The 23367-nt window shown below is 39.0% G+C and overlaps 1 protein-coding gene across 4 annotated transcripts in view; it reads right to left on the bottom strand.

Annotated features, from left to right (window-relative positions):
* The window catches only part of SPECC1 (sperm antigen with calponin homology and coiled-coil domains 1), a 277492-nt gene extending 254349 nt beyond the window's left edge, over positions 1-23143 (bottom strand). For 2 of the 4 annotated variants that reach the window (XM_075994025.1, XM_012737899.2), the window contains exon 1: positions 23056-23136. The gene's annotated coding sequence lies outside the window, so the exon portion shown is untranslated. Of the gene's footprint in view, positions 1-22708; positions 22948-23055 lie in introns of those variants that run through there. The other 2 variants (XM_075994027.1, XM_075994026.1) reach the window with 2 other exon arrangements.
* Between the last annotated feature and the right edge of the window lie 224 nt (positions 23144-23367).

The following is a 23367-nucleotide window of genomic DNA, read 5'->3' on the forward strand; positions in this document are numbered from 1 at the left end:
AGAATCACTTGAGGCCAGGAGTTTGAGACCAGCCTGGGCAACATAGTGAGACACCCCCAAGACCCCACCCCCACAAAAAAAACATTAGCCAGGCATGGTGGCACACACCTGTACTCCTAGCTACTAGGGAGGCTGAGGTGGGAGGATTGCTTGAACCCAGGAGTTCAAGGCTGCAGTGAGCTATGACTACACCATGTACCATGGCCTAAGCAAAATAGCAAGACCCCATCTCTACAAAAAAACAGAAAAATTAGCCAGGCTTGGTGGCATGCACCTGTAGTCCCAACTACTCAGGAGGCTGTGGCAAGAGGATCACTTGAGCCTGGGAGTTTGAAGTCACAGTGAGCTATGATGATGCCACTGTACTCTAACCTGGGCAAAAGAGCAAGAGCCTGTCTCAAAAAAAGAAAAAGAAAAAAGGTTGGAAGTGTGTGTGTGTTCAGGGAGTAAGGAGCAAATATTAGTATGATAATTTTTTTTTCAGAAAGATATATTGAAAGATTTCTTTCTCAAGTTGATAAATTGAGTTTTAAACATTATGTTTTAGCATAATGTTTAAGAGTATAAAGGTAACTAATAAGAGAATTAAAAACAGACAAGTATGCCTTAAAATTAACAGCAGGGAGGAAGAGAGAAGCCAGACCGTGCAGGGTAAGATATCAATCAGTTTCTAGCTGAAAATGAGTAGGAGTTATTTTGCGTCACTGTCACCAGCAACCTTTAACCCAAACAATAATACTAGTGATACACAGAAGAAAAAAGCATCATCTCAGATAAAGTAGGAAAACTGCCACAGTCCTAAACCACAAACTATGAATACATACCTGGCCAATTTTGGGTTGAGTTGAAGGAACATGCTGAGAGTTGGGATGTGCCCACTTAGACATCCTGCAGGGTTCAGATGTCCCCAGAAGGTTCACCACCTCAAAGGGCACCGCCAGTGCCCACTGACTACAACCACCATATGTGAGCAATGGGCACAATGGGAGGGGGCAGGAAGCAGCCCAAGGGAAGGAGGCTTGGTCTACCCAGCACAGCCGTGGGCAGGGGTAGGCTGAGGGAGAAACCACGGCAACCAGGCATTATTATCATCTGTGATCCTACGGTTTCTAAAATCAAAGCAATCAAAGCTCTTCCAGGACAAAGGCCCTGGAAGACACTGAAGAAACCTTCTTGGGGCAGACTCCAAAGTGAGCAGAACAGGGGCATTAGAGGCAAAGAAAAGAAAAGATCCAGATAAAAAGTACAGGAGGGAAAACAAAGCCTGTGTATAAGGCCAAGGTCATAGATACAAACACTGTGAAAACAATAGAAGAGAGAACTTGGGAGCCTCAAAGCTAGGAAGGTTATCCTGGCCCACCATTTCCATGTGGCTTAAAAGCAACAGGAAAGAATTCTGGTCAGATCCCACACAAGAAAAAAGAAAATACTGTACTGACTAATGTCTCTGTAGACAGTGAAAGCATGCCAGAAAGACAGGCTCATGAAACACATGAAAACTACAACTTCATGTTTCCAAACAAGTTAAAAGACATGAAACTGCATATTAGAAAGGTTCACCATGTGGAAAAGTCAACAGAGAATGGCTAGTGCTGAAACACTGCTAGTAAAACTACTAGATTAAAGAGATAAAAGAAAAACAATCTTTTGGGCATCTACGCAAAATAACCAAGTTTCTTATGAGGGGAAAAATTAGATTGTCATCAGACTTTGACAGCTGACAACAGAGTAACATACTGAAGATACTCAAAACCTAAGCCAAGGATTTCCCAACTAACCTAACAGACCCTCAAATACAAAAGTCACAGGTAAACTGTGTTGAACATGGAAGAACCCAGGAAATATTATTTCTATGGACTGAGGAATCTCCAAGAAAACAAATATCAGCCTAGCAAAATGTCTGGAGTGATTTCATCATGAGGGCTGGTACTAAGCACTAAATTTATATATACCCACAGAACTAAGATCAAATTATTATTAATATAAGGGAAACAGTAACGAAATGTTTAAATAGTAATATTTTTGACAATGTAGTTTTGGTACAACTATCAAAAAGTCCTAGGAGAAAATATAATACTATAGAATTATAGGGAAAGGTAAACACCCTTCCACATGTGCCACGAAACCCAGAGCCATAAAAAAGAGATTTATAATTTTACTACAAAAAAATTTGAAACTTTTATATGGCCCAAAAACACCATAGACAAATTCAAAAGACAAGTAACAAACTGGATAAAAACATCAGCAATACACATGATTAACTGTTGGTATCACTAAAATATAAAGGGCTCTTTGAATCAATTTTAAGACAGCCCTGTTGAAAACTGGGGGAGAAACACAGAAGAAATACAAATAGTTAATAAATATATGTGAAAAGTTGTTCACACTGATGAATAATTTTTAAATATATGGTAAAATAATCTATGATATAACATTTGTCAGACTGGCAAACACTAAGTATTGGCGAGGTTGTAGGGACATATTTATTACCTACTGCGTTAAAGAATTATGCTGGATGCTAGAGATATAAATATGAATAATATAATAACATTCTTCCTATCCACACAGAACTTATATTTTTAGGTGGCAATAAGAGGACGGAGGGAATTTTTTAAAACAAGGACACAATTATTTAAATACAATTCTGAAGTGCTACAGAGCAGAAATACAGGGTGCTTTGAGAGTGTAAGAAAGGAGTGGCCTGAGATAGTCTGAGATGAAGAATTCTCAACCACTATGAATTGATAAACACTTTAGGAGAGCAACTGGCAAAATCTTAAATATCCACAACTTTTGTCTCAGTAACTCCACTCCCAGATATCAATCCTACCAAAACACATGAAAGCAAATATGTACACAAAATGATGTTTACTACAGCATTGTTTGTAACAGCAAAAAGTGAGAAATAATCCAGATGTTCCACAATAGGATATTGGCTAACTGAGGGTACATACACAGAATTCAACCAGCAAAAAGAGTAACATAGATGTCTACATACTGACATTAAAAGACTGTGTTGTGATGTGAAAACAAAACCAAGCAGCAATAGAGTCTGATTATGTCAGTATAAGCACATTTCTGGAAAAAAATCTAGTATATGCACAGAAAAGATCTGAAAGAATAGAAACAAAACAGTTGGTGGAATATTGGGAATCTTCACTAAGTCATATACCTATATTGTTTGTAATTTTTTTCCCCAAGCAAGATTACCTTTTGAAAAGAGAAATTAAATTGAGGAAACAAAACATTTCTTTAAACCTCATGTTTAAACTAATGGTGATGAAATAAAAGTGTTCTTCCTAATCATAAACACACACAAACACACACATTCTTTACTTGATAAATACAGTGTTTAATATTTTGGTCTTTCCTTTTAGGTTCTCTTCCTTCACTCAATATTTAGGTTATACATAGATCCACGTTTTATGTGTCTTCTGCGTAAACTCAAAGTAAGCTGAAAAAAACTCCTACAATTTCCCAAACTCATTATAGTTTCAAAGCTAGACCCAGCCTGCACTACCCTTTCATTTGGAACTCTTATTAAAATACCATACTACAACTTCTTCAATTAAAAAAAAAACCCTAGGCTCTGACATTAGGCTTCCTTTGCTGCTACTTATAATGACTAAGTTCTGCGCTTATAATACATATTTCATTTAATTACTACATATCAAAGGGTTTTACATATTTTCTCATTACATTTTAATTTTTTAAGATACTGTCACACTATTTTTTAGATGAAAATGAGAAAAAGAAATTGAGCAACTGACTGACTTAAAAGTCATAAAACAATATAGCAGGAGAGTCAGCAAAAGAGAAAACATGTGTCTCTTACATAGAGGCTGAAATCCAGTTTTATTCCATTCACCTCTAGGGTGAGCTGCACAGCTTTGAAAGCCACCTTCCACGTTCAGACTGAATCCTATCCCAACTTTACCACCACGCAGTAAGAACAGCCTCAGATCTTGTTATAGGCTTGTTTTTAGCATGCCAAAGCCAGTAAAATGCTTTCCGACTGGCAAGAGAAACAAGCTCTGAAACATTTAATAATTTGCCCGCAGCCTTTGAGCATTTCCACTGCAACTCCTTTCCAGATCCCTTCCTATTCTCTCTATACAGTCAGAACATTAGAAAAATACTTGGATTGTAAGATGAATACCTTAGGAGTCTGTTTAGCATAATTTAAGTCCAAATATTTATTAAGTTTCTCCTCTGTTGTAGAAATGGTGAACACTATGAATATAAAAATGGAAAAGATACTGTCCTGGCTCCCAAGAAATCCAGTCTGGTAGGGAAAACACAGGCACAAAAAATACTACACTGCTAAAACGCCACCTCCGAGGATCCCCTGAGCCTAAGAGTTGGAGATCGGCCTGGACAACACAGTGAGATCTCATCTCAAAAAAGGTGGGGGGTTCTGCTGCAAGGTGGAGAGAAGATGCCAAACTGTCCAAGGATCAAGGTGCAATCCAGTGATAAGTTCCCTGAGTTTTCTTTCTGCCTCATTATCCCAAACTTAGAGCTAAAGAAGCAGACAACTTCAAAACACCAAATAGCACAGACTAAAAAGCCCCAAGAAAAGCCTACTTGTGCCCAGACATGGTGGTTCACACCTGTAATCCTAGCACACTCTGGGAGGCTGAGACAGGAGAATCACTTGAGCTCAGGAGTTCAAGACCAGCCTGAGCAAGAACAAGACACCATCTCTACTAAAAATAGAAAAATAAGCCCGGTGCAGTGGTGTGCACCTGTAGTTCCAGCTACTTGGGATTCTGAGGCAAGAGGATTGCTTGAGCCCAGGAGTTTGAGATTGCAGTGAGATATGATGATGCCACTGCATTCTACCTGGGGTGACAAAGCGAGACTCTGTCTAAAACACACTTTAGATAAATCAAAATGCAATTCTAAGAAATATTCAAATAATCCACAAGACAAGAACAAAATCAGAAAAAAACAGAACTAATTTTTTTAAATAAATAAAATGGTAGACTTAAGCCCTACCCTATCAATAATTACACAAATTACATCAATTAAAAGATAGCGATAAGCAAATTTTAAAACATGTCTATAAGAAACCTACTTTAAATATAACAATATAGACTGGTTGAAATTAAGACAATGATAAAATATAACAGGCAAAAATATTAATCAAAAGAAAGCAGGAGTGGCTATATTAATAACAACTAAAGTAGACTTCAGAGAAAAGAAAATTTCCAGAGACAGAGAAGAATAAAAGGAACAATCTGTCAGAAGACACAGCAATCCTAAACATAGATATACCAAATAATAGAGCAGCACAATATGTAAAGCAAAAATTGATAGGACTGGAAGAAAAGTAGACAAATCCATAATTACAATTGGAGTCTTCAATACCTCCCTCTTAAACAACTAGACAAGAAATCTGTAAAGATTTAAGAACTGAACAACATCAAGCAACATGATCTAGTAGACATTTTTGGAACGCCCTACCCCAAAATAGCAAAATAAACATTCTTTTCAAGTACTCACTGAATATATACTTAGACCAAATCCTGGGCCACAAAGCTCATTAGTGGTTGCCTAGGGCTAGGATAGAGAGTGGAAGAATTGGGTGTGGTGTGGGGAGATGGTAGCTAAGAAATGTAGGGTTTCTTTCTGGGCTAATGAAAAAGATATAATGTGAATTTTCATGGTGTGAGTCTTCAGCACATTCAAATGGTGGATTATGTTGATTGTTTTCAAGTATTGAACAAACCTTGCATTTCTGGAATAAATCCCACTTGATTGTGGTGTATAATTATTTTTATACATGGCTTCTACTGCTAATATTTTGTTAAGGAGTTTGAGGAGTGCTGTGTCTATATTCATGAAGGATATTGGTCAGTAGTTGTCTTTTTTTGTACTGTCCTTGTCCAGTTCCAATATCAGTAACACTAGCTTCATAAAATGAATTGGGAAGTGTTCCCTTCTCATCTGTTTTTACAAAGATACTATGTGGATTTGGTAGTAATTTTTCATTAGACATTTGGTAAAATTCTCCAGTGAAACCATCTGGGCCCAGATATTTGTCTTTTGGGAATTTAAAATTTTTTTAATGTTGATTCTTCAAACAAAACTCTAGTTTTCTGAAGATATTTTTCACAGTTGTTTCTATTTGTTAGGGAACGGTATAATTACCTATTATTTGTAAAAATTTTCATGTTTCTGTTTTAAGAACTTTTAAATTAAAAGTTCAATTTTCTCAATAGTTGTAGGGCTATCTAGATTATCTATTTCATATTGGGTGAGTTGTGGTATTTAGTTTTTTTAAGTAATTAGACCATTTCATCTAAGTTGTCAAATTTATATGTGCAGTTGTTTATAGTATTCTCTTATGCCTTTGATGTCTACAGGTTCTGTAGTGATACCCTTGTTTCCTTCTGATAACTGGTTATCTGTGTCTTTTCTCTTTGTCAGTCTTGTTAGAGGTTTATCTATTTTATACTTTTCAAAAAGTCAGCATTTTTTTCATTGATTTTCTCTAATGTGTTTCTATTTTCAATCTCATTGATTTCGTGTGTGTATGTGTGTGTGTGTGTGTGTGTGTGTATGTATTGCTTGATTTGGCTTTATTTTGCTCTTCTTTTTCTAAATTCTGAATGTGGGAGTTGAGATTATTGATTTGAAATGGTAACTATGTGAAGTAACGCATATGTTAATTAGCTAGATTTAGTCTTTCCACAATGTATGTATACTTTAAGACATCATGCTGTACATAGACTCCAGCCTGAGCAACACAGCAAGACCTCACCTCTAAAAAATGTTTTTTAATTAGCCAGGTGTGGTGGCATATGCCCGTAGTCCTAGTTCCTTGGGAGGTGGAAGTGAGAAGATTGCTTGAACCCAAGAGCTTGACACCAGACTGGGCAACAAGGTGAGATCTTGTTTCTACAGAAGAAACTTTTTTTTTTTGAGACAGAGCAGAAATTGAGGGAGAAATACCCTTGCTATTCCCTTCCTCTCACCTTCCAGTCTTCCACTAGTGCCTTCCATTAGCTCCACCAGGCCAGAGGCAGCTGACAAGGCAGTCTGCAAAAGGAAGTTTGTAGGAATCTCTCTGCAAGATAGAGAAGAGCAGGGGGGTAGGGAAGGAACCTGAGGGTGAAGTGACAAAACCCTATGCAGTATCTTATCTCTGTAGCTCCAATGCCTGACAGTGTGTGGCTCCTATAGAAGGAAACAATTATGTATTGAGAGGAACTGAAAATTCCCATTGAAATGCAAGAATGAAGTGTTACTGGACTACAGAGAAGAGAGTATCTCATCCCACAGAAAGTAAACAAGAATTGATTCACAAAGGAGAGGATGAATGAAAAGTTATAGAACTAATAAGCAAAGATTTGCCAGAGACATTAAAAAGTGATAACGTTTACCAGAGAAAATGGCACAAACTGAAGGTATAAGACATGTAGGCTTTTCAAGAAATGATAAGATTCAAAGTCAAATTCTATTAATATCAAGTTCCGTTCCAGAATCTCTCAAGACAATTATATAGCTTTCCCCTTTTATTAATCTAATACAACTTAAACATATTAAACTCTCCCCTTGTATTGAATTAACTAATATATGTGCTATTATCAAACCATTCTGGAATTCCTAGAATAAAACCTATTTGGTCAAAATTTATTATTACTCTTTTAATATTCTCCTAAACTCATTTTGTTGTTTATTGAGGACATTTGCATACCTACATAAACATGGTCTATAGTTTACTTTGGTGGGCTTCTACTGTTCTCTGTCAGGGTTATTTTAACTCATAACATTAGGTGACGTGTTCGAACTAAATGATAATGGAGACACAAGTTATCAAAACTTGTGGGATATTACAAAAGCATTCCTGAGAGGAAAACTAATAGTATTAAATGCTCACATTCAAAAAAACAGCTCAGAAATTGACAAACTAAAAAACAGTCTCAAGGAATTGGAAAAAGAAGAGCTTCAACTTCAAACCTAGTAGAAGAAAAGAAATAACTAAGATCAAAGCATAACTAAATGAACTTGAGAATAAAAGAACTATACAGAAGCTCAACAAAACCAAAAGCTGGTTTTTTGAAAAGATAAACAAAATTGAGAGCCCTCTTGCGAGATTGACAAGAATTTGAAGAGAAAAGACTCTAATAAACTCAATTAGAAATGAAAAAGGAAAGGTCACAACAGACACCATGGAAATACAAAACATTATCTTTGATTACTATAAAAACCTATATGTGTAAAAACTACATAATGTGGAGGAAATGGATAAATTCCTGGAGACATACAACCTCCCTAAGTTTACCCAGGAGGAAACAGAATTTCTGAATAGACCAATTTCAAGCACATAAATTGGAGCAGCAATTAAAAATCTTCCAAAAAAGAAAAGTCCCAGACCAGATGGCTACACTTCAAGAGTTTTACCAAACATAACAAAGAAGAATTCATACCTATACTACAGAAATTATTCCACAACATTGAGAAAGATGGTATCCTCCCTAACTCATTCTACGAAGCCAGTATCACCTTGATACCAAAGCCAGGAAAGGACACAACAAAAAAGAAAACTGCAGACCAATATCCCTCATAAATATAGATGTAAAAATCCTCAACAAAATTTTAGCAAATCAAATTCAGCAGCATATCAAAAAGATAATTCAGCATGACCAGCTGGGCTTTATTCCAGGGATGCAAGGCTGGTTCAACATATGCAAATCTATAAATGCAATTCACCATATAAATAAAAGCAAGAACAAAGACCATATGATTCTCTCAATAGATGCAGAAAAAGCATTTGACAAAGTCCAGCACACCTTTATGATAAAAACTCTTAACAAAATAGGCATAGATGGGACATATCTTAAAATTATCAAGGTCATTTACAATAAACCCACTGCCAATATCATACTGAATGGGGACAAACTGAAACCATTCCCATTTAGAACCAGAACTAGACAAGGTTGCCCACTATCTCCACTTCTATTCAACATAGTGCTGGAAGTCCTTGCTAGAGCAATAGGACAAGAGAGGGAAATTAAGGGCGTCCAAATGGGGGAAGAAGAAATCTAACTCTCACTCTTTGCTGATGCTATGATATTATACCTAGAAAACCCCAAAGATTCAACCAAAAGACTCCTTGATAAATGAATTCAGTAAAGTCTCAGAACACAAAATCAATACACACAAATCAGAGGCTTTCATGTATGTCAGTAACAATCTAGCCAAAATTCAAATAAAAAATGCAATACTTTTTACAATAGCCTCAAATAAAATTAAATATCTAGGATTATATGTAATGAAAGATGTGAGAGACATAAACAGGGAGAACTACAAAACACTAAGAAAAGAAATTGCAGAAGACACAAACAGATGGAAAAATCTACCTTGCTCATGAATTAATAAAATCAACATTGTTAAAATGTCCATACTACCTAAAGTGATCTACAGAATTAATGCAATCCCTATCAAAGTATTATCATCGTTCTTTACAGATCTAGAAAAAATAATTCTATGCTTTGTATGGAACTACAGAAGACCTCGGATAGCCAAAGCAATCTTAAGCAAAAAGAACAAATTGGGAGGTATCAGTCTACCAGACTTCAAGCTGTACTACAAGGCTATAGTAATTAAAATGTATGATACTGGCACAAAACAGAGATATAGACCTTTGGAACAGGACTGAGAATCCAGAGATGAAACCATCTGTATATGGTAATCTAATCTTTGACAAAGCAGACAAAAATATACATTGGGGAAAAGAATCTCTTTTCAATAAATGGTGCTGGGAAAACTGTATAAATATATGCAGAAGATTGAAAATGGATTTCTACCTCTCACCTCTTATAAAAATCAATTCACAATGGATAACAGACTTAAACATAAGGCATGAAACCTTAAGAATCCTAGAAGAAGATGTAGGGAAGACCCTTTCAAACATAGGACTAGGCAAATAATTTTTGAAGAAGACTCCCAAAGCAATCACACTAGCAACAAAAATAAATAAATGGGACCTGATCAAATTAAAAAGCTTTTGCACAGCCAAGGAAACTATCATTAGAGCAAATAAACAGCCTATGGAATGGGAGAAAATATTTGCTCTCTACACATCTGATAACAAGAATCTATCTAGAACTTTAAAAAATCAACAAGAAACAAACAACCCATAATAAATGGGCAAAGGACATGAACAGAAACTTTTGAAAAGAAGACAGAATAATGGCCAGCAGCAAACATATAAAAAAATGCTCAACATCTCTGATCATTAGAGAAATGCAAATCAAAACCACAATTAGCTATCACCTAACCCCAGTGAGATTGGCCTTTATCAAAAAATCCCAAAACAACAAATGCTGGCGAGGATGTGGAGAGATAGGAACACTCTTACACTACTGGTGGGACTGCAAATTAGTGCAACCTCTGTGGAAAAGAATTTGGAGATACCTCAAAGAGCTAAAAATAGAAATATCATTTGATCCAGCAATAGCACTATTAGGCATCTCCCCAAAAGAACAAAAGACATTCTATAATAAAGACATCGGCACCCAAATGTTTATGGCAGCACAATTCACTACTGCAAGGATGTGGAAACAACCCAAGTGCCCATCAATTCATGAGTGGATTAGTAAAATTAGGTATATTTATACAATGGAATATTACTCAATTATAAGAAACAACAGTGATCTAGCACCTCTTATAATTTCCTGGATAGAGCTTGAGTCTATCCTCTGAAGTAAGATATCACAAAAATGGAAAAATAGGCTCCATATGTACTCACCATCAAATTGGCACTAACTGATTAACACTACGGTGCTCACTAGGTAGTAATATTCTTAAGGGATTGGGGGGTTGGGGGTGGGTAAACTCACAACTAATGATCGCGGTAAGCATTATAGGGGGGGAAAGGCACGCCTCAAATCATGGTTTGGGTGTGGCAAAGTCATAACTTGTAACCAAAATGTTTGTACCCCTATAATATCCTGAAATAAAAAATAAGTAAATAAAAAATAAAAAATCAATCTAAAATAGGCAATAAATAAATAAAATTAGGTGAGATGCTTTCCATTTTTTCTTATTTTCTGACACATTTAATAGCATAGGAGTTCTCACCATGAGCCTTTGATTATTGCTTTATCTGGGGCATGGGCTCTTCTATTTAAGCATTCAGGGTTCCACGTGTGGATGTTTTATTCAATCTCATCATTCCTGCTACCACCACAAAACGCTGATTTCTACTTTCCAGCTATATTAAGCTCAACTCTCACCTCATGGATTTTGGAGATGAAGTACAACAAGATCCTTGTCTTGTCGCGACTAACTCCTCTTTCCCCTTCATTTTAGATATCATTTTCTTCTAGAAAGCCTACCTGACATCCCCGCTCCCAATTCCCTCTGCCCAGTTCTGTGCTCACCGCCATCTTGGCCTGCTGTCCTCTTTGGTAACTGCCTGCTCCCTCGTCTGCCTCCCCACTCAGACACTGAGCTTAATAGAATGAATCTGTGTCTTGTCCATCACTATAATCTCAGTGCCTGGTACCCGGTAGGTACTTTATATTCATAAGCAGAGTATTATATATAACCTTGCTCTATAGAAACAAGAGAAAGAGGAAAAAATTGAATCCCAAACTGTAGTTTAGAGCATGGGTTGGCAAACTGTGGTCTGCAGTTCAAAATGTGGACCAAATGAACAAAATCCATTCCTTTATATACCATCTATAGCTGCCTTCACACCACAAGAGCAGAGTTGAATAGTTGCAAGAGAGACCACACCGCCCCACAAAGCCTAAAATATTTATTGTCTGGCTCTTCACAGAAAAAGTTTCCAGATTCCTGCTTTAGAGCTTTCATTACAATTTCACTAAGCCAAGAACTTTCTTTTTTGATGCATCAAAATAAAAAATTAGAGACAATCCAGAAAAGGCTGAAAAGAATGAGTCATTACAGCTGAAACAGGTTGCGCACAGTCACTTTTCCATTACCATGTGGATACTCATTCGATAGTGTCATGAGATACAGCAACCACTGTTGTCTTCTCAACTCTCAGTCTGCTACAGTGATGTCCACACAACATCTGTGTGAACGTTAGCACTGTGCTTTTTTTTAAGCTAATGCTTCACATACAGCAGAGGCTGGTCATAAGGTTAAATGATTCTAGGCGCCAGGAGGTCAGAGGTCAAGAGAATGAGTGAGAACAGCTGGGTGGGAAGAGCTCATGCTCCAGATAAAGCAAGAACCACTACTCTAACTCTAGCCAATGCTGAAATACCTTTCACTTTCTCAAGAGAGGCCAGAAATCCAGATTTTTATGTGAAATCTCTTGACTATTAAATGTTGTCAATCAACATGTCAAAATATAAAACTAAATAAATTTGTAGGGCAGATTGATTTAGGTCATAGAATTAAGGATTTCTTTTTTTCTTTTCTTTTTTTTTTTTTTTTTTTTTGAGACAAAGTCTCACTCTGTTGCCCAGGCTAGAGTGCCATGCCGTTAGCCTAGCTCACAGCAACCTCAAACTCCTGGGGCTCAACCAATCTTCCTGCCTCAGCCTACCGAGTAGCTAGGACTACAGGCATGTGCCACCATGCCCAGCTAATTTTTTCTATACATATATTTTAGTTGTCCAGCTAATTTCTTCTTTTTTTTTTTTTTTTTTAGTAGAGAATTGCTCAGGCTGGTCTCGAACTCCTGAGCTCAAATGATCCGCCCGCCTCAGCCTCTCAGAGTACTAGGATTACAGGTGTGAGCCACCATGCCCAACCTTAAGGATTTCTATTCAACAAAGATGCCAACAACAAAGTCAACGGACACATAACATATTGGGAGAAACTATTTGCATTGTCTAAAAATCAAGAAGTGGTTAATGTCTAAAATAATCTAGTCAGAAATCCCCACTGAAACATGGGGAAGGAGCATGAACAGATAATTTATGTCAAAGGAAACTCAAAAAGATAACAAACATATATAAAGATATCCTCAAACTCAGTAGTAATGAGAGAGGTGTCAATAAAAAGAGGGAGACTGCTAAAAATGAAAAAGTGGAAAATGCCAAGTGTTTACAGTGATCAGGGCCTTCAGAACCCTCGTGTGTGGCTGGGGGAGCACAGGATGGTGCAGCTACGCTGGAGAAAGGTCTGGCAGTACTTGATTATATTAACCAGGCACACACTGCAACCTGGCGAACCTGCTCCTGGGTCTACATCACAAAGAGAGTCTCACACAAGTCCATGAGGGGACATGTATGAGAGTTTTGTTCAGTACTGGCTGTGGCATCTGGGAGTAGGAATCAGTCTGGGTGTCCATCCCTAGGAAAGGACATGCAAAATATGGTGGATACAAAGACCAGATAGTCACAAAGCAACAGGGATGAGTGGTGAGTTATAAAACTAATACACGGTGGTAAGCAATAATACTGAGATACAGAATAAAGGCTAGAACATGACACCATGTATGGAAATTAAAAATACATGCACACAAAACAGTATATAGGTGACCCTTGAACAACACAAGTTTGAACTGTGTGGGTCCACTTATACTTGGATTTTCTTCTGCCTCTGCCACCCTGAAACAGCAAAACCAACCCCTTCCTCTTCCTCCTCAACCTACTCAATGTGAAAACAACAGGAGACAGACACTTATGACAATCTACTTCCATCTAACGAAGAGCAATATATTTTCTCTTTCTTATGATTTTCTTCATAACAGTTTCTTTTCTCTAGCTTACTTTATTGTAAGTAATGTCATACAGCATGTGATACATATAACATAGAAAATACATGTTAATCGACTATTTATGTTATCAGTAAAGCTTCCAGTCAACAGTAGGTATTACTAGTTAAGTTTTCGGGAGAGTCAAAAGTTATATGTGGATTTTTGACTATGTAGCGGCCCGGTGCCCCTAACACCGTTGTTGTTTAAGAGTCAACTGTACATACACAAAAGCATATATATAAACTTCTTAGAATAGTTGTCCATGGCCAGGCACGATGGCTCACACCTATAATCTCAGCACGTTGGGAGGCCAAGGTAGGAGGATCACTTGAGCTCAGGAGTTCAAGACCAACCTGAGCAACAGCAAGACCCCATCTCTAATAAAAATAGAAAAATTAGCCAGGCGTGGTGCCACATGCCTGTAGTCCCAGCTATTGGGGAGGCTGAGGCAGGAGAATCACTTAAGCCCAGAAGTTAGAGGTTGCAGTGAGCTATGATGATGCCTCTGTCCTCTAGCCCAGGCAACAGACTGAGATCTTGTCTCAAAACAGACAAACAAAAAAGAATCATTGTCTATGGGTAGAAGAGCATGAGAGTGGGGCACAGGCATAAAATGGAATGAATGAATAAATGAACCAACAAATGTATGAACAAGCAAAACAAAAGAGAGGCTTTCATGGACCAATGATTATAAAGTGCTTAAAACAAGAATATAATTAATTCAATTTCTTACTCCTGAGGTCTAAAAACATCAGAAAGGAAGAAAAAGATCTACAACTAGGTACAACCTGTAAAGTTAGATAGAAAAGATGATTTGACAATCTAAGCCCACACTCAGGTTCAATGAAATTGAAATGCCTTTCAAACTAAAACATTTAATTATACCATCTGCAGCACACAGAACTCAGACAACTTGACCAGTTAAGTCAGCTTGGTGCTTTAAATCCCCATCCTCAGCACAAAATAAAAATCAGCTACATGTGAAGCAGGGGATAGAATGCAGAAGAGACTGCTTCCTACGTTCTTTTAGTTGTTCTTTTCGACAAACATTAATAGGCTCCAACTGTGAGTACCTCACCCTGCCAGGGAAGCAGGGGATATAACTAAGTGTGACTTGCTGTTCAGTCCTCACGGAGTTCCCAATGCTGTGGGAGATTAAACTCAGGCAGACACAAAGTGAAGCAACAAAAACTAATTCAAGCATGGAAGAGAAGTGATGAAAGGCCACATGAGCAGAGTGGATGGCAGAGTTCGGGGGTGGAGACGCTGGAGCGGTGGCTGGTTCCGTGGGAGACACGGATGTGAAGCTGCACGTTTCTGTGCTGGATGAGGAGGCACCTGTCACCTGAAAGTGATAAAGACCAATTAAGAGAAAAAATAACTTTAAATGGTTGGGTGGTCCCTCCACGCTCTGCCACTGGCACATCCTCAGGGCTGCTTAGCGTGCGCCATGCTGTAGCTTCTCCCAAAGTCAGGAGACGGCTCTTTGACCATGGTTTCATCTTAATACTCACACATGTTGCTCTCTCCCTAGAGAAGGCAAAAAACACGTCATAATCTGGCTGGGAGAACTCATTTCCAAAGACAGTGTCCATCTTTTTCTGAGGAACATAGGATGGAAATTTTGCAGAAAAGAGTTAACATAACAGGCATGAGACTGCCATTCTTAAAAAGACCCTTAAAAGGTAAAGTTGACCCTTGGCTGACATCTGGGATCTTAGAATTCAGGAGAGTTCTCACCATCCTAACCGTAAATTATTTGTGCCTAAATTATTTGTGCAAACAACTGTGGTTTATTCTGAACACCTGCTTTCCATCTGGGAGTCTGGAATGTGATCTGTGCCAGACAGAGTGCCTATGTGACCAGCCCCCAATAAAACACCCTGGGTGCTGGGTCTCTAGTGAGTTTCCCTGGTAGACAGCATTTCACATGTGTTGCCTCAACTCCTTACTGGGGGGAGTTAAACATATCTTGTGTGACTGCATGGGGAGGTAACTTGGAAGCTTGTGCCTGGTGTCCTCTGGACTTGGCCTCATGCACCTTTTTTCCCTTGGCCGATTTTGCTTTGTATCCTTTCATTTTAATAAATTATAGCCATGAGTACAACTAAACGCAGAGTCCTGTGAGTCCTCTTAGAGAATCATCAAATCCAAGGGTGGTCTTGGGGACCCCAACATGAAAATAAATTCATGATAAAAGATTATATTGGAGATTGGACCAAGATGATGAACTCAATACATAGTTCTGCCTTCTAAGTGGCTTAGAATTGTACAGAATGGCAGAAATATTACTTTTTAAATAGTAAATCTATAAGAAACCTAGAAAACAAGACCTAAAAATGTCTAAGAAATTTATGGAAGGTAAAAAGTACTTACAGCCACATTATTCGAGCAAACCACAGCCCAATACAAGCTTGGGAGGAAGCTGTGATTCACTGGAAAATGGTAACAGGTTCCTGGCTCCAAATCAACAGATAGAAAGAAGGGCAGGGATTGGATCTGACAAGGTGATTAACTTAGGAACTACAGTCAGAATGGCTGGGACTGTTGGACTTGTCCCCACATAGCCTGAGCAGCCCCCAACAAATCCCCCCACTTTCCACGCAGCAGCCCATCACAACCCTTCGATAATCATGATGGGTGGGCTACGGTAAATAGGACAGGCAGGAAAACAGGAATTCTCAAACTCATTGATGAGCACGCAAAGTAAGAATCACCAAGTTTTTATTTAACATCACAAAATGGGGACACCAAATTAACAGGAGAACATATACTCAAGGGAAGAGGTTACTTGAACACATAGAAGAAATTATTAGACATCTTTGGAAAGGTTTAAGGGGACTTATATCTATGAAAACCAAGCTGCTAACTGGTAAGTGAAGATCTCTATAATATACTATGAAATAAAAAACAAGGTGAAGGGCATACATAGAATAATGCTACTATTTATGCAAATAAGGAGGAATGAAAGACATGATCCACATTTCTGTTTGTGTGAAGAAACTTTGGATGGATACATAAGCAACTAATGAAAATAGTTACCGGCTTGTCGAGGTGAGAGAACTGGGCGCATGGGGGATGGGATGGTGAAGAGACCTTTCACTTACACCTGTTTAATACAAAATGGGTTGTGAGCACTGATTACCTTACATATCTAGAAAATTTAAACTTAAAAAGCAGAGACTTTGAAAGTTGAAAATATGATAATCAACATTAAAAAACACTGAAGAGACGGTCTAAAGAGTTGACCAGACGAATCTAAACGCTAGATTAGTGAACTGGAAAATTAAACTAAGGAAGATCCCAGAGTGCAGCCCATAAAGATAAAGAGAGACAACATTTGAGAGAAAAAAAAATTTATTTCAAGAAACATGAAAGATAAATCAAAAAATTCTAATTCATAGTTAAGAGTAATTCCCGAAGCAGAAAACAGAAAGAATGGAGGGAAGGAAATACTCGAAACTCCCACAGTGCCAAAGAAATGTGTATTAATCTTCAGAGTGAAAGGGACCAGCAAGTGCTGAGCAGGAAGAACAGAAAAGATCCACTCCTAGACAAATAGGGGTGAAATTTTAGAACACCAAGGAGAAAAATTTCAGAGAAAATAAAAAGGTTAACTACAAAGAAACAGGAATCAGACTGCACAGACTTCTTTCTCATCAACCATACTGGATGCCACCAGATAATGAAACATTATCCTCAAAATTCAGAAGTTTTTAACCTAGAATCCTATACCTAGCCATGAATATTCACATGGAAAAGCAAAATAAAAAATATTTTTTAAACATGCAAGGGCTCAGAAAGTTTATCACCTACAGAAAATAAAACAAAACAAGTACTTAAAGACTCACTCAAGCAAAACAAATGAGATAAAAGCAACAATGATGAGCAAATAATCTGTAAAATTCAGTTTATCTAAATAATTGTTTATGCATAATGTATAAAACCTAAAATTTTATATGATCTTAACATGAGACAATTAAAATCATGTTAAGGTTATTTTTTGCTTTACTCCTGGGGAGTTCATATAAACAGATTATCTTTAAACAGCAAGAGAAAAAAATGTTTAGATATATGTGAAAAATTAAGGGTATCAAAGGAGCTCAATTTCATTTATCATCAGGAAAATCCAAATTAAAACCACAATGTTCTATTCACCAGAATGAATAAAATGGAAAAGAGAAATTGCCAAGAGTTGGCAAGGATGTGGAGCAAACACACACACTTCTGGGGTAAATAAACAGGTGTAACCACTGTTGAAACTGTTTGGCAGGATCTGTTAATTCTGAAGCTGAGCATATACACACTCTATGACCAAGCAATTTCAGTTCTAGAGATATACTCAACAGAAATACATACACTCATTCAACAAAAGACATGTACTAGAATGTTTATACAGCACTATTCATAACAGTCCAAAACTGTAAACAACCTAAATGCCAATCGAGGTAGAAAGCCTATCTACATTATGGATGTATACACACCAGAGCATGTACAGCAATGAGAATGAATGAACTACAACTACACTCAAGAATATAGACAAATCTAGGCCGGGCGCTGTGGCTCACGCCTGTAATCCTAGCTCTTGGGAGGCCGAGGCGGGCGGATTGCTCAAGGTCAGGAGTTCAAAACCAGCCTGAGCAAGAGCGAGACCCCGTCTCTACTATAAATAGAAAGAATTTAATTGGCCAACTGATATATATATAAAAAATTAGCCGGGCATGGTGGCGCATGCCTGTAGTCCCAGCTACTCGGGAGGCTGAGGCAGAAGGATCACTCAAGCCCAGGAGTTTGAGGTTGCTGTGAGCTAGGCTGACGCCACGGCACTCACTCTAGCCTGGACAACAAAGTGAGACTCTGTCTCAAAAAAAAAAAAAAAAAAAAAAAAAAAAAGAATATAGACAAATCTCACAAATGTAATGTTGGTGAAAAGAGGCCAGATATAAAAGCCTATATACTGTATGAGTCTATTAATATAAAGTATAAAAATGGGCAAAACTAACCTATAGTGTTGGAAATCAGAATAGTGGTTATCCTTGGTGGTGAATGGCACAGGCAGATTCTGGAGTGTAGGAAAGGTGGTTTCCTGTTCTGAGTGCTGGTTATGTGTGTTCAGTTTATTAAAATTCATTGAGCTATACACTTGTAATTTGTGCACCTTTATGCATGTGTGTTATACCTCAATAAGAAGTTGCCAAAAATTTTATGGATATCTACCACAAGCAGAATAGGAATAAAACCTTTTACTTCCATGTCTTGAGAGGGATAACAGAACAAAAACTCAGTCAATCCAGCAAAAAGCAGGAAATGAGTGGAGACTGGAAGGACATAAGCATAAGAAACAGAAAACATAAAATAAGATGGCAGAAATAACCCCCAATTATCAGTAATAAAAACAAATATAAATGGGTTACAGTTGTCCATTAAAAGACAAAGATCTCACACCTATAAAGATAGCTACTGTCAAAAAAGTCAGAAAATAACAAGTGTTGACAAGGATGTGCAGAAACTGAAACCCTCATGCATTGCTGGTGGGAACATACAATGGTACACCTGCTGTGGAAAATAGCATAATTCATTCTCATAAAATTAAAAATAGAATTATCATATGATCTAGCAATTTTATCTCTTAGTATATACCCCAAAGAATTGAAAGTAGAGTCTTAAAGAGATAGTTGTACCCCCATGGTCATAGCAGCACTACTGACAATAGCAAAATGTGGAATCAACACAACTGACTTTTTACATTAGAACGAATAAGCAAACTGTGGTGTATACCTACAATAGAATGGTATTCAGCAATAAAAAGGAAGAAAATTCTGACACATGCTACAACATGGGTGAACCTTGAGGACATTATGTTAAATGAAATAAGCCAGTCACAAAAAGACAAACATTATATGAAGGTACTATATTAGGTACTCATATGAGGTACCTAAAACAGACAAATTCATAGGGAAAGTAGAATGGTGGTTGCCAGGGGCTGGGGGGAGAAAGGGTAATCGGTACAGAAATTCAATTTTGCAGGATGAAAAGGTTCTGGAGATTAGCTGTACAACAAAGTGAGTATACTTAACACTAGTGGACCACACACTTAAAAATGGTAAATGGTAAAAAGATAGCAAATTTTATGTTATGTGAATTTTACCACAATTTTTATAAAAAGACAAAGATTAAGTAATTAAGCAAAATCTAGCTATAAGCTAATCACAAGAGTAACATGCGTTTACAGTAACAACTAAAACAAAACACAGAAAATTGAAACTAAATTAATGTAAAAAGATATCCCAGATAAATGCTAACAAAAAATGGATATTGCAGTATTAATGTCAGACAAAATAGAATTAACAGCAAAAATAATTAAATAAGATAGCTATTTTATTCCCAAAAGGTACAACTGACCAGGAAGATGTAAGAATTGTGAGCCTTTAAGACTAAAGCATAGCTTCAAAAATAACAATCTTTAAAGAAAAAAAATACATATATAACTGACAGAATGAGAAGAAGAAAACCTTACAAGAATCATAGTGGAAGTCTTTAACACAATTCCAAGAATCAACATGTCCAATAGAGAAAAAATAAGTTAAGGATACAAAAAACATGAATTATAATCAATAAACTTGAGATCAATATAAAGAACTTTGCACCCAATATATTAAAGGTATAGTCACAAAACTGACAGTTCATTTGAATGCCACTTAATTTCTGTTTTTAATCTTTGTCTTTCAACACTATGGCACAATAGAGATCCCTAAATCTTCTAGCTGAAAAACATCTTTCTAAAACGCTAGAAATAATATAAATAACTTTGAAATCAATGAAAGAGATAGACAGTGAAGCCAAAGTGTAAGAATGCATGCAAAATAAAGGCATTTTCAAACAGAGAATTTATCATCACTGAAGAAATTTGTAAAGAATGCACTTAATAGACAGTCAAGTAACAAAAAAAAGCAATAAAAAAAAAGAATGCACTTGAGGAGGAAGGAAAATGTTCCAAAGAAGAGTATCTGTGATACAAAAAGGAAGAGAGAGTGAAGAAAATAGTAATCAGGTAGATAAATCTAATAAATATTGACCTAGAAAATAATAACAATAACAGCAATAATGTCTAATTTGAAATGTTAAAGTAAAAATACAGCTAAGGACAAATGGGAAGTAACTGAAATGAAATAATTAGGAAGTCCTTGCCTTGTTCAGGAGAGGACTGGTTGATTAAATAAATGATTCAAGCTTTCAATTCAAAAGGCTAGAACTTGAACAAAATAAACTCAAGTAGAAAGAAAGACAATAGAAATTAATAATATAGAAAAAACAGAATTAATAAATCCAGAAGCTGGTTCTTTGAAAGGATTAATAGAATAAGCAATCATTAAGCAAGTCTGACCAATAAAAAAGAGAAAAAGCACCAAAAATAAGTATTGTATTATAAAGAGGCCATACCACAGATATGTAAAAAGTTTCTCACAACAGAATATTAATACAACTTAAGCTATATATTAAATTTCAATAATGTTAGTGATTTTCTAGGAAAATAGAAAATATTAAATTGACTTTAAAGAAATAGAAAACCTGAGAAAAATCAACGATCATGGGGAAAAAAATTGAAAAGGTAGTTAAATACTGATACCAACCTCCTCAAAAACCCCAGCACAGCCTAGGCAGTCTGGAGTCAAATTCTGCCAAACTTCAAGAAACAGATAATTCTTCTGTTCCAGAGCATAGAAAATAACAGAAATTTTCCCAATTTAATCAGTGAGGACAGCATAAACCTAATTATGAACTTAGACAAAAATGAGGGAGGAGGACTCTATATAACAATCTCACTTATAAATACAGATACCAACACCCAAAATAAAATGTTAGCTTATTGATTCTATCAAACAACCCAAAAGTGCGTTTTAAATTAGCCCAGGATTTTAGAGAAAGAAAATCTAGCAACATAATCACTTATGTTAACAATTTTAAGGAGGAAACCTACATGGTCATATCAACACATGCTATACAAAAGCATTTTGGGGAAAATCAATACCCACTCCTGACTTTTTAAACTCTTAGTAATTAGGCATAAATGGAAACTTATTTAATATGATAGAGTATACTTAGTGTACATACAGAGAGAACATTCCCCTAAAACCAACCCCAAGACAAAGATGTCCTATGTAACCTTAGTAGTCAACACCGAATAGGGGTAACCAACGGAAGACAAGGAATAAAAAGTACTAACATAGAAAAGAGGTCTGCTGTTTCTTAACAGACGACAGGATTATTTACCTGGAACAGCCAAGCAAATCAACTGGAGAACTGCTAAAACTGCGCGGAGGCTCCGCTCCAGATCTAGTGCGCTACCTCATTAAGCCGCCGGCTCCCAAAGCCGCCGTCCGCAGAGCCCGGCGGGGCTCGGCGAGCTTCTGCCCCGCCCCCCCACCTGCCTGTCGGAAGAACAGTGTTTGCAACTGGATAACAAAATCTTCCGAACCCAGAAACTGTTCTGAAGGGTCGAGTTGTGCCTCTAACCAAAAACACTTTATCTGTGGCCTCCAGCTCGTGCAGCCGCCCGGGACGCGCCGCCCGCCGGCCCGCGGAGGGCGAGGCGGCTCCGGCAGCGCCCGTGCAGCCCCCGCGCGTTACACAACCGACGCGGCACACGGCGCCCCGAAACAAAACTAAGACATTCGGAGTCAAACTTGCCTAAAAAAACAAGCACAGAAAACTCACTGTATTTCAACGACATTTGGGAAAGGAGGTTGTCAGGGCTGCGCCCACGCCAGGCTCCGCACGGCCGGGCACTGCGCGGGCTCAGCAGGTGCGCCGCGCCCGGGACCGCGCCGCCGGCCACCGGGCACCGGCCACGGGGCCGGCGGGCACCGGGCCGGCGGGCACCGGGCAGGCGGGCCCGCGCCCCGGACGCCGAGGCTGGCCAACGGCGTCCCGCCACCACGCAGCGCCCCGGGGCAGCGCCAGGGAGGGAGCGGGACGCTCCCGGGCTCGAGGACCGGGCCGGGCATGCCCACACACCTGTCCACCACGGCGCGGCTGAGGTCGCCTCCCAGGGCCGCAGCTGCCCGGAGCCGCCTGGCCCCTCAGTCCCGGCTCCTGCGACAAGCCCCGGGCCCGGAGAGGAGCGGGCGGCCACCTGCCTCTGCCACCTGCGGCACCGGTGCCGCCGCTCCTGGGCTGGGCGGGACAGGGCAGGACCCGAGGGGCACCCGGGCCACCGCAGCGATGACCGCAGCGCGTCTTCCCAGAGGGGCAGTCCCGTGCCCCGCGCCCGGACTCCGGGACCCCGCGCCCGCCCGCCCGACTGGGGAGGACCGCGCGGCCGAGGCGCAGAGGAGCGCGAGGCCAGCGCGGCTCGTACTCACCGGCCCGGCCCGGCTCCCGCAGCGCCGCCGCAGCCCGCAGCCCCGCGGCTCCCGGCGCTCTCTGATGCGCGGCGAGCGGTCCCGCGATCCCACCGGCGCCTCCGCCAGCCGCCTGCAGGGGGCGGGCGCGGGCCGGCGCGGGGCTCCCTGGGAAGTGTAGTCCCGGCCTTGGCCGCCGCGCCCTCGGCCGGCGGCTGGCGGTGCTTTCTGCCTCCGGCCTTCGCCCGCTGCCTCAGGACTCCGCCTGCGCTCGCGGATAGTCGGTGTCCGAGCGCCCGGCCGAGACCTGGGCCGCCTCTCCCCACTCCAGGC

Source organism: Microcebus murinus, chromosome 18 (assembly GCF_040939455.1).
Source record: "Microcebus murinus isolate Inina chromosome 18, M.murinus_Inina_mat1.0, whole genome shotgun sequence".
Lineage (NCBI taxonomy): Eukaryota > Metazoa > Chordata > Mammalia > Primates > Cheirogaleidae > Microcebus > Microcebus murinus.